The 13356-nt window shown below is 41.7% G+C and overlaps 1 protein-coding gene across 2 annotated transcripts in view; it reads right to left on the bottom strand.

Moving 5' to 3' along the window:
- The window catches only part of BANK1 (B cell scaffold protein with ankyrin repeats 1), a 304678-nt gene that overhangs the window by 167075 nt on the left and 124247 nt on the right, over positions 1 to 13356 (bottom strand). The window lies entirely within an intron of this gene.

The raw sequence follows: 13356 nt of genomic DNA, 5'->3' as shown, positions 1-13356 counted from the left end.
TTCTCCAAGGATGTTAAATTTAATTTCCAAAGTTGATGTGAGGGGTTTTACTCTGTGACTGGGTATTAGGTTGAACAAGGTTTTATCTTTAAGTGGGAAGCTAAGGTTTATTTTAGTTGTTTCTTTAATTAATGGATTTTATTTACTTTAGCCCATTAACAATTAATTTAGCAGTCTGCTCCCCTCTGAGCCAAACTCCCATGTTGTCCCTTGTGCTTATACAGTCAGTGACTCACTTTACACTAAAGAGTATGGAGGAATGGGAATTATTCATCAGCTCATCCCGCAAAAGGCAGAGTGTTCCAGGAAGACATTAGAGTATTTGTGTGTGTATGTGTGTGTGTGTGCGAGAAAGGGTAAGCAAGTGGCCACTGGTAGACAGCATCAGTAAAACGCTCCCATATTCTGTTGAGGAGAGAGGGATCCTATGGAATGGAATATATGACCCAAATATGGGATCAGGGCCATATCTACATTAGCACTTATGTCAGCAAACCTTTTGGTGCTCTGGGGTGTGAAAAAACACCCGCCTGAGTGACATAAGTTTAGCTTGCATAAGTGGTAGTTTGCGCACAGTGCTATGTTGGCAGAATAGCTTCTCCTGCCACTTGTTGGGGGTGGTTTAATTATGTCGATGGGAGAGAGCTCTACATAAGACCGGCTACACGAGAGATCTTACAGCGGCACAGCTGCATCGGTAGCTGTGCTGCTGTAAGCTCTTTAGTGTAGACATGGCCAAAGGTTGCCTAATACTTGTCCCAAATTGACAAATCTCTCAGGCTATGCCTACACTGCATTAAAAAACCCCTGCTGGCCTGTGCCAGCTGACTCAGGCTTCAGTGGCTCAAGTTCCAGGGCTGTTGAATTACAGTGGAAACTTCCAGGCTCGGGCTGCAGCCTGAGATTTGGGACCCTCCTACCACTCAGGACCCTATAGCCCAGGCTCCAGCCCAAGCCTGAAAGTCTACACTGCAGTTAAACAGCCCCATAGCCTTAGTCTTGCAAGCCGGCAGCTGGACGCCCGCGGGTGTCTAATTGCAGTGTACAAATACCCTCAGTGAATCTGGGCTTAGAATCTGATTTAATTACAAAAGGGTTGTAAACATCTAGCCACTAAAAGACATCTAACACTATCACATTATCTTATTCACTGTCAGCTTAGTAACTCCCACGTACTGTAGGATGCATGTAACCATCAACAGTTCTGAATATTAAAATCTTGTTGAAAGAGTAAAATCCAGCAGGTTTTGCTGAGTTATCACCGTTGGAATAGCACAAATGCCAGAAATCTGACTGATCCTTTTCTCTCACATACACTCCCAGCTACCTGATGCTGATGAGCAATGGGCCAAAGTGTTATTACAGCAGCACTTAAGATAATTAAACAAAATATTGATAGCAATCAAATTTAGCACATTTAGAATTCTTTTAAAATATATTTTCCCCTTTCTCTTCCTACATAGATTTCTCTCCAACCACTAAGTAACTGTCTTTGGAGGGAGATAACATCTTGACTGAAGCAGCAACAGGTTTAAATTGAGGATCCTCCCATTATATGAGAAATGGAATGAATCCCTCTGGGGCTGCACAAGACTGAGCTACAATACAGTAAGATGCAGGAATAACGAAATTACTATGAAAAAAAGGAAGCTGACTTTGCCATCCACAGGCTCAGCAGCAGGGCACACAATCCTAAAAGAGTGTTGCTATTTGCATTTATTCAAATACTGGAAGTTCTAAGAACTCTGGGAAATTCCCGTGCCTTTTTGGCAAAAGTGACAGGACTGTCCAAAGTTCTTTCTGGCTGAGGCCTGTATAATTTATACTAGTAAATAAATACATTAATACATTAGTCCTGAAAAGAAAAGACACAATCTACAATTAGACTGTAGAATGGTGGTACAATATATAAAAGTGATCCACTAGTGTTCAGGTATTCTCAGACCGTCTTTTCCTGGTAGTCCCAGTTGATGACAATCCTGCCCTTCCCAGATTGCTAAGGGAGTATCTCAGCTAGAAATTTACTAAATGCAAGAGGGCCAGGTGGACCGGGGAAGTCCCAGTATAGAAAAGGTTGAGAACTCTTCACTAATTTCAATTAGTGATTCACCACATTACACTTTTTCTACTGTGCATTTCGGCCACATGTATCCTGAGTATATTTGGTGTCAGTTTTAAATGTACACATAAAGGAGTGAAAATCTGCTTGGTGCAGCAGTGGTGCGTAAATGGGGGAAGAGTTTGTAGGAAATAGTTTCTCTGCACACAAGCAGCAGGATAGGGTCTTTCTTATGTCAGAGCTTGAGCAAAGGCAAGCTACTATGCTGGCCCCCACATACTACATTCTCAAGTGCACGCGCTAGTGTCACCAAGTATTAGCCAGAAGTGTGCCGTGCTCCTACTCAGAGGGAAAGCAGCATATCTCAATAAGCCTTCCTGCACAATTATTTGTACGAAAGAACATCCAGACTGGAAGAATTTCCATAGCACAAGATTCTCCCGACTACCTCTCTACTCCCCATCTCTGCACCAGATAGCGTAAAATGTAGAGCTGAGCTTCAAATTCTTCCCTTGGATGCACAAATTTGGCTCCCCCTGAATTTAAATGGGAACTGGATATGGCATCTGAGGACAGAATTTCTCTCTTACACCAAGCTTGATCCTACATTTCTTCCACACACAAAAGTCTCACTGACTTGCGCGGGAGTTACATATAAGTAAATAGCCTGATTGTGCAACCCTTACATTGGGGAGCATTTACTCACGGACTTGTCCCATTGAAGTCAATGGGACTACTCTCTTGTAACTTTTCACCAACTTGAGTTGCACAATTGAGCCAAAAGGAAGCAGGATCAACAGCACCCAGTCCTGGACTTGAATACTTCACAGGATTTTAATTGTGGAAAGCATCACTAAGCTGTTTGAAGTGTGGTTTTAAAGACAGAGGTGGATTTAAGAGTTGGGATGTAGTAAGAAAATAAAGGAGGAGATGATAGGAGGCAATGGATGGTATGGCATATTTAACAATTTCTCTTCTTTCCCTTACTGTATTCTCCTACCCCACTCTGTTCTTTCCCTCTTAGCCTTTCATTACAGTACTTCCTTTGTATTCTCGAATAGTCTGTTTCCTTTCCTGTCCTCAGTCTGTTTCCCAGTTACTCTTCCACTGACTCCTCTGCGCTCTGTCTCTCACTCTCTTCCTCCTCCCCGCCCCCGACCACATCTCAAACCAGCAGATGGGACTAGGATTTCCATCCTCCTTCAATTTAAGAGAGTTTCCCTTCCCCTTTCAATTTTCTCTTCCCCGACCTCAAGTATCTTCTGCATCCCTAATCTCCAATAGCTGGGCAATTTCCAGGCTCAACAGTGGGGCCAGAGTCAATTTTGCTCCCAGAGAAGAAGCTGGGTGATATATATTGAATCTGAGGTGGGGGATTGATTTTGCCCTCAGAGTGAGGAAAGGGGGTGATTTTCTCCTACCTCTAAGTAGATGGATGGGGTGGGGAGTACTTGAGAGTAGCCTATCATGAGCAGATAGGGAGCGACTGAGCTGACCAACTGGGCAAGATGGGAATGTGGAGTTGGGCCCAGACCCATGCAGCCAGAGAGGAGCTAAACTGAGCTGCCAGCTTTAGTGAAAAAGATGTCGCAATCCCCTATGTTTACATAACTGATGGAGGGCCTGATTAGAATTTGCCAATTCATTGTCTTTTAGATTCATCCTTGGTTAAAGAGTTAAAGAAATACTGGTCTTGGTTTCAGAAAAAATGCCATCATTTTAGATTTTTTCTGGCATTTAAATATATACACTCCTCTTCAGAAAACAATTCTCATCTATAATTGCTGAAACTCAGATGTGTTCCCAATGTCTATACACTAATCAGGGCACATCTGGAGTAGTTAACAACTGCAACCTCAGCAATTAGCAACAATATTCTAGATCCTGGCATGTCAATTGATAGAATCAATCTTCACAGGAGAAGAATTAATGGGACTGTACCTAGCTGAAGAGTATTGTAAAGAGCAAATACAGTCACAGATTCAGTTAAGGCCTGATTCTAATCTCACTGAAGTGAATAGGAATTATGCAAATGGGTACAGGATCAACACCTACTGCTTTTCAATAGCTGCTAAATATCACATTCATTCAGGACTTATACCAGCTCAGTAACACATACATATACCACTCTCAATATATAAATTTGGTCTTGTCTGATTCATTAAGCAGGGAGATACATAAAATTGTATTTGGAGACAAAAATCCAAAATGTTTTTACAGTCCATTATTCAGAATGGGACTTAGCTGGATTCAAAAAGCTCAATTAACCTGTTTTTTATTCATCAGAATTAGGCAACCAAGCCTAAAATGATGAAAAGCATTTTAATATTTTAAAAACAAAAGTATTTTGCCACCACACAGTCTAGACACTGCAACACAAAAAATGAATACTGCAATTATTGTATAAAATGGTACTGATGTTACCCATAGGACCATGTTATAAGGCTAAATCCAACAATCAGTAAGCCTTATTTGCATTAAGCAATCAATAAAACAGTCTTTTAATAGGAATTTTCTCAGAATCTGCAAAATACACTGCAAATGGGATACAGTATGTATTTTCTGATTATGGCCCACGTAGCCGTCAGCATCAACTACTAAATACAGAAAGGGACAAATTATGGGCCTCTGAACCTCTGGAGTGCTGTAATGGATGGAGCAGCAGAACACCCTTAATGCTGGAAGGAGGAATTTTGTCCATAAGATGACATAAAGGACCAGCATGACTCTCAATGAGACTTAGACCCATTTTGAAATGGAACTTAGGAGCTTCTAAAAATGTTATTCCTTGTTTATTTTTTGGTTTTTCTTTGTACCTTGTGTCACTGATTCGGTCAGGCTCTTCTATCAGCAGTCCACCAGTCTGGCAAGGGAATCCAGGCCTCTGGATCACTGGTTGTTGTATCTAGAGTCTGAACAGATAGTCCCAGACGCTGCATTTGCAGCTAAAGTGAGGCTACCAGCAACAAAGTGACAATGCAGGACAAATATATTGGTATATGATAACTTCATTATGCTGGAAGAAGAGGAAGTTTCTTTACCTAGATTATAATGAAACATGCAGGGAGTGGAAGTGAGTGTTTCTCAGGTGGTTTTATTTGACTTTTTGCTTAAAATAACAAATTATTTATTCTTCGTAAAATTTCTAACATACTTGGGACAAAACTATAGAATGATCATTTCAGGCTGTTAAAGAAACCCCTTTTAGGGACAATGACTATATCCACCTAAGAAAAGTGAAAAATGTTTACAAAGATGATAAAATCTTAGCAAAACATGATGTGTCTGTGTTACGATTTCCTCAACATATGGAAGAAGATCTTCGAGGAACTTTAAAAATACAGAGGTGATGTGCTGAGAGAGAATGCGGTCAGTTCCCGTTTGTTGACATACAGGATTAGAAAGTATGTGTTATTTCTATTATATTTAATACCCCAGAAATGACGACTCAAAACACAAGGATGAGTCTGTTTCCTTTTGTGAAAAATTTGGAAACTCCTCAGACAACAACATACTTAACCACTATTTTCATAGGACTGTATTCTCATCCATTAGAGAAGTGCAGTAAAAGCAGAGTGTTTTGTGTTCTAAATGCACTAATACCGATAGCATTAATAAGACATTTTTTCTTGGGTTTGATCTAATACTTCTAAAATTCCACATTAAATCTTTCAGCAGACATGGAGTGCTACCCTGATTCCCCCTCTCCCCGGACCTCAATTTGCATCCCTGCAATAGATCTTCTACAGGACATTGTAGATAAACTGGCTGCACAATTTGCTAAAATGTAAACGTCCAAAACCTGTAAGAGTACACTGCTCAGTAGGGAAGATTTGACAGCAGGGACGTTGAAATATTCTGCATAGTCAACATATTTAACCATATATTCCCAAACAAACCTCTAGGCAAGCTTCAGACATTCTTGCTCACACTGAGTAGTATCTCACTCCACAAGTAGGTCCTTTGATTTCACACATCCTTTATAGCACAGTGTCTTATTTCCATTTTTTAAAAAGAACTGCTCACGGAGTAAAGTATTATTCAACATGACTTGGGGTGGCAGAATCTAGCCACCTAGTTAAAGAAAGGGGTCCAGGATGAAATTGTATTTCAGTGGAGCATAACCAACAATTTTCAACTTCCTTCTCCATCTTCTACAAAAAAACATACACTTTCTCTGTAAAAACTCAACTCCTCTCATTAAAAAAAAAAATTCAACATTGCTTTAGGTCCTGCTGTAAGAGTATGTATCTCAGGTGTACTTATGAGTCAGAGGAAAAAGGGAGAAGAGATAAAGGAAGAACAGCTAAAATACTCTGTCTAGCCACGTCAGGGCATCTACACTTCTATACAAAGCATTTCTTCAATATGGCCCAGAATTGGAATGAGGGCTTTCTTCAGCCTGTACATAGAAAAAAACCCCCAAAACAGCCAACTAAAATGTCTTTTTCTTCTAGTAAGGGAGGAGGGGGAGAGAGGAAACAAAGTCTTTTAATCATGAAGTCTCTTGCAAGCAATATAGTCCGATATAAGGCTTGGTCTATACTTGAAAGTTACATTGGCATAGCTATGTTGGTTAGAGATGTGAAAAACACACCCCTGATAAACAGCTGTGCTGACAAAATCCCCAGAGTAGATGCAGCTATGCCAACAAATGAGTGTTTCTGTCAATGTAGTGTTTGGGGAGATGGTGTTCCTGCAATGGCAGAAAAACTCCTTTTGTCAGTGTACACTGCATCTCCTATGTCAGCCTAGCTATGCCAGCATAGGTTTCAGAGTAACAGCCGTGTTAGTCTGTATTCGCAAAAAGAAAAGGAGTACTTGTGGCACCTTAGAGACTAACCAATTTATTTGAGCATAAGCTTTCGTGAGCTATAGCTCACTTCATCGGATGCATACTGTGGAAACTGCAGAAGACATTATATACACAGAGACCATGAAACAATACCTCCTCCCACCACACTCTCCTGCTGGTAATAGCTTATCTAAAGTGATCACTCTCCTTATAATGTGCATGATAATCAAGTTGGGCCATTTCCAGCACAAATCCAGGTTTTCTCACCCTCCGCCACCCCCCCCCCACACACACACAAACTCACTCTCCTGCTGGTAATAGCTTATCCAAAGTGACCACTCTCCCTACAATGTGCATGATAATCAAGGTGGGCCATTTCCAGCACAAATCCAGGTTTTCTCACCCCCCCCCCCCCACACACAGACTCACTCTCCTGCTGGTAATAGCTCATCCAAACTGACCACTCTCCTTACAATATGTATGATAATCAAGGTGGGCCATTTCCAGCATAAATCCAAGTTTAACCAGAACGTCTGGGGAGGTGGGGTAGGAAAAAACAAGGGGAAATAGGCTACCTTGCATAATGACTTAGCCACTCCCAGTCTCTATTTAAGCCTAAATTAATAGTATCCAATTTGCAAATGAATTCCAATTCAGCAGTTTCTCGCTGGAATCTGGATTTGAAGTTTTTTTGTTGTAAGATAGCGACCTTCATGTCTGTAATTGCGTGACCAGAGAGATTGAAGTGTTCTCCGACTGGTTTATGAATGTTATAATTCTTGACATCTGATTTGTGTCCATTTATTCTTTTACGTAGAGACTGTCCAGTTTGACCAATGTACATGGCAGAGGGGCATTGCTGGCACATGATGGCATATATCACATTGGTGGATATGCAGGTGAACAAGCCTCTGACAGTATGGCTGATGTTATTAGGCCCTGTGATGGTGTCCCCTGAATAGATATGTGGGCACAATTGGCAATGGGCTTTGTTACAAGGATAGGTTCCTGGATTAGTGGTTCTGTTGTGTGGTATGTGGTTGTTGGTGAGTATTTGCTTCAGGTTGGGGGGCTGTCTGTAGGCAAGGACTGGCCTGTCTCCCAAGATTTGTGAGAGTGTTGGGTCATCCTTCAGGATAGGTTGTAGATCCTTAATAATGCGTTGGAGGGGTTTTAGTTGGGGGCTGAAGGTGACGGCTAGTGGCGTTCTGTTATTTTCTTTGTTAGGCCTGTCCTGTAGTAGGTAACTTCTGGGAACTCTTCTGGCTCTATCAATCTGTTTCTTCACTTCCGCAGGTGGGTATTGTAGTTGTAAGAATGCTTGATAGAGATCTTGTAGGTGTTTGTCTCTGTCTGAGGGGTTGGAGCAAATGCGGTTGTATTGCAGAGCTTCGCTGTAGACGATGGATCGTGTGGTGTGGTCAGGGTGAAAGCTGGAGGCATGTAGGTAGGAATAGCGGTCACTAGGTTTCCGGTATAGGGTGGTGTTTATGTGACCATTGTTTATTAGCACTGTAGTGTCCAGGAAGTGGGTCTCTTGTGTGGACTGGACCAGGTTGATGGTGGGATGGAAATTGTTGAAATCATGGTGGAATTCCTCAAGGGCTTCTTTTCCATGGGTCCAGATGATGAAGATGTCATCAATATAGCGCAAGTAGAGTAGGGGCTTTAGGGGACGAGAGCTGAGGAAGCGTTGTTCTAAATCAGCCATAAAAATGTTGGCATACTGTGGGGCCATGCGGGTACCCATAGCAGTGCCGCTGATCTGAAGGTATACATTGTCCCCAAATGTAAAATAGTTATGGGTGAGGACAAAGTCACAAAGTTCAGCCACCACGTTAGCCGTGACATTATCGGGGATAGTGTTCTTGACGGCTTGTAGTCCATCTTTGTGTGGAATGTTGGTGTAGAGGGCTTCTACATCCATAGTGGCCAGGATGGTGTTATCAGGAAGATCACCGATGGATTGTAGTTTCCTCAGGAAGTCAGTGGTGTCTCGAAGATAGCTGGGAGTGCTGGTAGCATAGGGCCTGAGGAGGGAGTCTACATAGCCAGACAATCCTGCTGTCAAGGTGCCAATGCCTGAGATGATGGGGCGCCCAGGATTTCCAGGTTTATGGATCTTAGGTAGTAGATAGAATATCCCAGGTCGGGGTTCCAGGGGTGTGTCTGTGTGGATTGGATCTTGTGCTTTTTCAGGAAGTTTCTTGAGCAAATGCTGTAGTTGCTTTTGATAACTCTCAGTGGGATCATAGGGTAATGGCTTGTAGAAAGTGGTGTTGGAGAGCTGCCGAGCAGCCTCTTGTTCATATTCCGACCTATTCATGATGACAACAGCACCTCCTTTGTCAGCCTTTTTGATTATGATGTCAGAATTGTTTCTGAGGCTGTGGATGGCATTGTGTTATGCACGGCTGAGGTTATGGGGCAAGTGATGCTGCTTTTCCACAATTTCAGCCCGTGCACGTCGGCGGAAGCACTCTATGTAGAAGTCCAGTTTGCTGTTTCGACCTTCAGGAGGAGTCCACCTAGAATCCTTTTTTTTGTAATGTTGGTAGGGAGGCCTCTGTGGATTAGTATGTTGTTCAGAGGTATTTTGGAAATATTCCAGAGTGAGTTTGTGTGTGTGTGTGGGGGGGGGGGGGGGCAGAGGGTGAGAAAACCTGGATTTGTGCTGCTGGAAATGGCCCAACTTGATTATCATACACATTGTAAGGAGAGTGATCACTTTAGATAAGCTATTACCAGCAGGAAAGTGTGGTGGGAGGAGGTATTGTTTCATGGTCTCTATGTATATAATGACAGGTTTCAGAGGAACAGCCGTGTTAGTCTGTATTCGCAAAAAGAAAAGGAGTACTTGTGGCACCTTAGAGACTAACCAATTTATTTGAGCATGAGCTTTCGTGAGCTACAGCTCACTTCATCAGATGTTTACCGTGGAAAAGCTCATGCTCAAATAAATTGGTTAGTCTCTAAGGTGCCACAAGTACTCCTTTTCTTTTTGTGTATATAATGTCTTCTGCAGTTTCCACAGTATGCATCCGATGAAGTGAGCTGTAGCTCACGAAAGCTTATGCTCAAATAAATTGGTTAGTCTCTGAGGTGCCACAAGTACTCCTTTTTTTTATGCCAGCATAGGCTCTATAGTGCAGACATAGCCTAAACTCCCCTTTAACCATCATGCTCAGGAGCCTCATGGCTCTGATTCCTTGCTGGGCCAGGCAAGAGTAAATCCAATCTCTGTGGCCCTGATTTATATGCTTGGCTTGAAGCACGTGAGTATGTTGGATCATATTAAAGAAGTTCAGTATTAAAATCACAAATGAGTTTGATTCCCCATAGTTTAAATTCCAGGGTATTACTAATTAAGAGGTCTCTTGGTTTTTGGTACTGTTTCTCTCCCGCTCTGTGTGAAACTTGCAAGCTGCTAATTGTGTTAGCACATCCTAAGACAGAGTCCTTCTCAAAGCAATACTTTGTAACAACAGAAACAGCACACAGAGACTCCCCGCCCTTTTGTTGTATTCATCTCGCTTTGTTAACAATTGTGATTAAAATAGAGATAGAGGATGTATGTGGATGGATGCTTGGTGTGGATAATAACTGAATGATCAGGGAGGTGCCAGCCTAAGAATACAGTGTCCATTGGCCGAAGAAGGCATCAAGTGGAAACAACCAGAGGACCCCGGAGGCCAGACTGGAATCCACCTAACAGCCTCAAGGATGGGAGAACCGAAGAACAACATGGAGCCATCAGGAATGTGCCATCTGCTGATTGATTCAGCAATAGCATGATGAATCAATTCCCATAGACTGGCATAGGAATAAATTCCTATAAAAATGGACTCCATAAACTGATAATTTTGGGGTCTGATTCTGCAAACCAACTTCCAGGAGCGTCAGATGTGCATCTGACAAGGCCCTGCTCCCTCCTTGTTTCCAGGCCACCTGGCCAGTGGCTTGGCATGAGCAACTCTAAGGCTGGTAACTATGGTAACAACTTTGCAGAACCTGTGTGTGTGTGTATGAATAAATGTGTGAATAAATATGAAATTGAATGGAAAGTTATAGCTATAACTAATTGCTTACTATGGTTCTTTCTGTATTCACAATAAATCTGGCATTTTGCCTTTTCCCCTTTTAATAAGATCCCGCTGGTTTTTATTTTATTGGTATAACAAGTAGTCTCCGTGAAGTCCTAATGAGTAGAAGTGGTTGAAATTTCAAAATCTGAAAAATAACTGGAGAAAACAATTGACACAATTCTCACAAAATGTATCCCTGCTTCTAATCTGCTCTATTAATGAGCTCATAATAACTCTTTCTCTACTTGTCTACTTCCATGTGAGTTATGCACACACTATTACTATCTTTATTCCCCCCAACCCAAAAAAAGCCACAGTAAATGTGACATCTAAGCAAGGATGAAAAATGAAACAATAATTTGAAGCCATTCTGGAGATACAGACAAGACAAAAAAGTTGGGAAATTTTTCAAAATGCCAATGATAAAGAAATGGTTTAAATAATGCCATAACTTTAACACTCCTTTTCTAATTGTTTTTATAAACATCCTATACAATTATATCTTGGGATCACCAACATGTGAAATTTGAGGGGGATTGGCTTCTTTTCAGGGAAAATTTGGGATGAGGGTGGCTTTAATGTTCCATATAGTATCTTCTCTTTAACAATGTGGTAAATAGCACTGCATTTTATGCATTAAGATTTTTGCTGTTTCCTTGTATGACATACAGCTTTTTTCTCTATCCCAGCAAGTTAAGATCCACACTTTCATTCTGTCTAGCCATTGCTCAGAGGAGGTTAGGTATTGGGGTTTTGCTACAAGAATGTATCATGTGATACAGTAATTTAGTTTTCAGTGCGAGACATCTCCTGTGGGATATTTCATCATAATAGTCACAAAATTCAGTTACACATTCTTATTGATAGGCAGATCAATTTTCATGCTTTTATTCCAGTTTAAAAAACTTCCTTGAGCAAACCAAATGTTCAAATGGACTTTTGGAATTGGGAAATCAAGATTTAAAAAGCGTGAATGGAGATACCATCTTGGATTCCCTTCATATAAGATGTGAGACCCCCCATAGTTTGATTTAACAGCTTTGAAACTTCGTTTCCTGTGACAGCACCTAATTTGAACACTGAATATGTGTAACAGCAAACAAAGTTTCAAAGCCATGAAATCAACTGAAAACATTTGCTCTTCAAATGGAATGAATTAAAGATGTCAGCCAAGACTTCATGGCTCCCATATGTGATCAGGTTAATGGGGTAGGGGGCTAATGGTAGCTCTCCCATAGATGGAAAGGATTACAACAGGCAAAATGACCTGCACCAGAGAAGTTATTGTCAGATAGTTCCCATATGTTTTTCTTAATAAAGTAACAGCTGAGTTAAACCACATTCCTGGTGTCTTATCTTTCTTCCTGCAGTGCCTGATATACTAGAAAGTGCAGTGTTTGATTGTTATCAAACTCCCCTGTTTCACTTGATACCTTTTGTGACTAAAACACCTATTTCAATTTGCAGCCAGAAATCATATGTCTGATAAAGTAGTTGGCTGCAAATTGAAAAGCATGTAGCCATGTAATATAACACAGGAACTGCATGAGACCTTAGTCTGAGTGTGTCAAAAAAATAAGTGGAAAAGCAACTGATGAATTCAGGAGATGTAGTATGAGTCAGGCTGGAGCTATGTGCTTAGCCAGGCAAAACTCCATTTAACTTTTTAGGAGGAGTTTTGCCAGCCTCAGAACTGGACATTCTGTGAATGAGATATACAGAGCTTTTTATCTGAAACTATTGTTCATATCACATAAGGCCTTTTTCTTGACGATTTTGGATCTGAACATTTTAATTTGATAGCAGTTCATCAAAGTATGACAACCAATGACTTTGCCATATCATTTTCTAGACTTGCACATTATCTCTGTGACTTATTTCTTCCCTATTTCATTTCTGTTCATACATTTCTCATTTAAAAAACAACTAAATCATGTCAGAGAAATAAAGCAAACACAAGCCTTGCCACAACTGAACCAGAAAGGGCTGTGTGATAAAAGTGATAGTGACTCTTTGAGCCAGATTAGGATGACCATATTCCCAAAGGGAAAACAGGACACTGCATGGGGCTGGCCTGAGTCACTTGCCCAAGCATTGCCCCCCATCCCCGTGCTTACGGCTGGTGTCGCTACTCACCCATACCTGCCTGCCTCCTGTGCAGCTGTTGCCGCATGCCCAAACCCTGACTCCCCACTGTGACTGGCGTCACTGCTCGCTGGAGCCCTGTTTCCCCCTCCACCTCCCTGCAGGGCTGGTGCTGCCGCTGGCCCCCCCACACTGTGCACGTTCCTCTGCACCCCTCTAAGGGTGTATGCCCCATTTTGGGGGGCAAAAGTGAGCATTTGTCCAATTTGCTCTTGCCTACTGATCAGCTGAGACTGTCCTGGCCAAAACAGGACGCATGGTCACCCTAGGCC

Source organism: Caretta caretta, chromosome 4, assembly GCF_965140235.1.
Source record: "Caretta caretta isolate rCarCar2 chromosome 4, rCarCar1.hap1, whole genome shotgun sequence".
Lineage (NCBI taxonomy): Eukaryota > Metazoa > Chordata > Testudines > Cheloniidae > Caretta > Caretta caretta.
The sequence above is the reverse complement of the archived record's forward strand: the minus strand, read 5'-3'. Positions and strand labels throughout refer to the sequence as shown.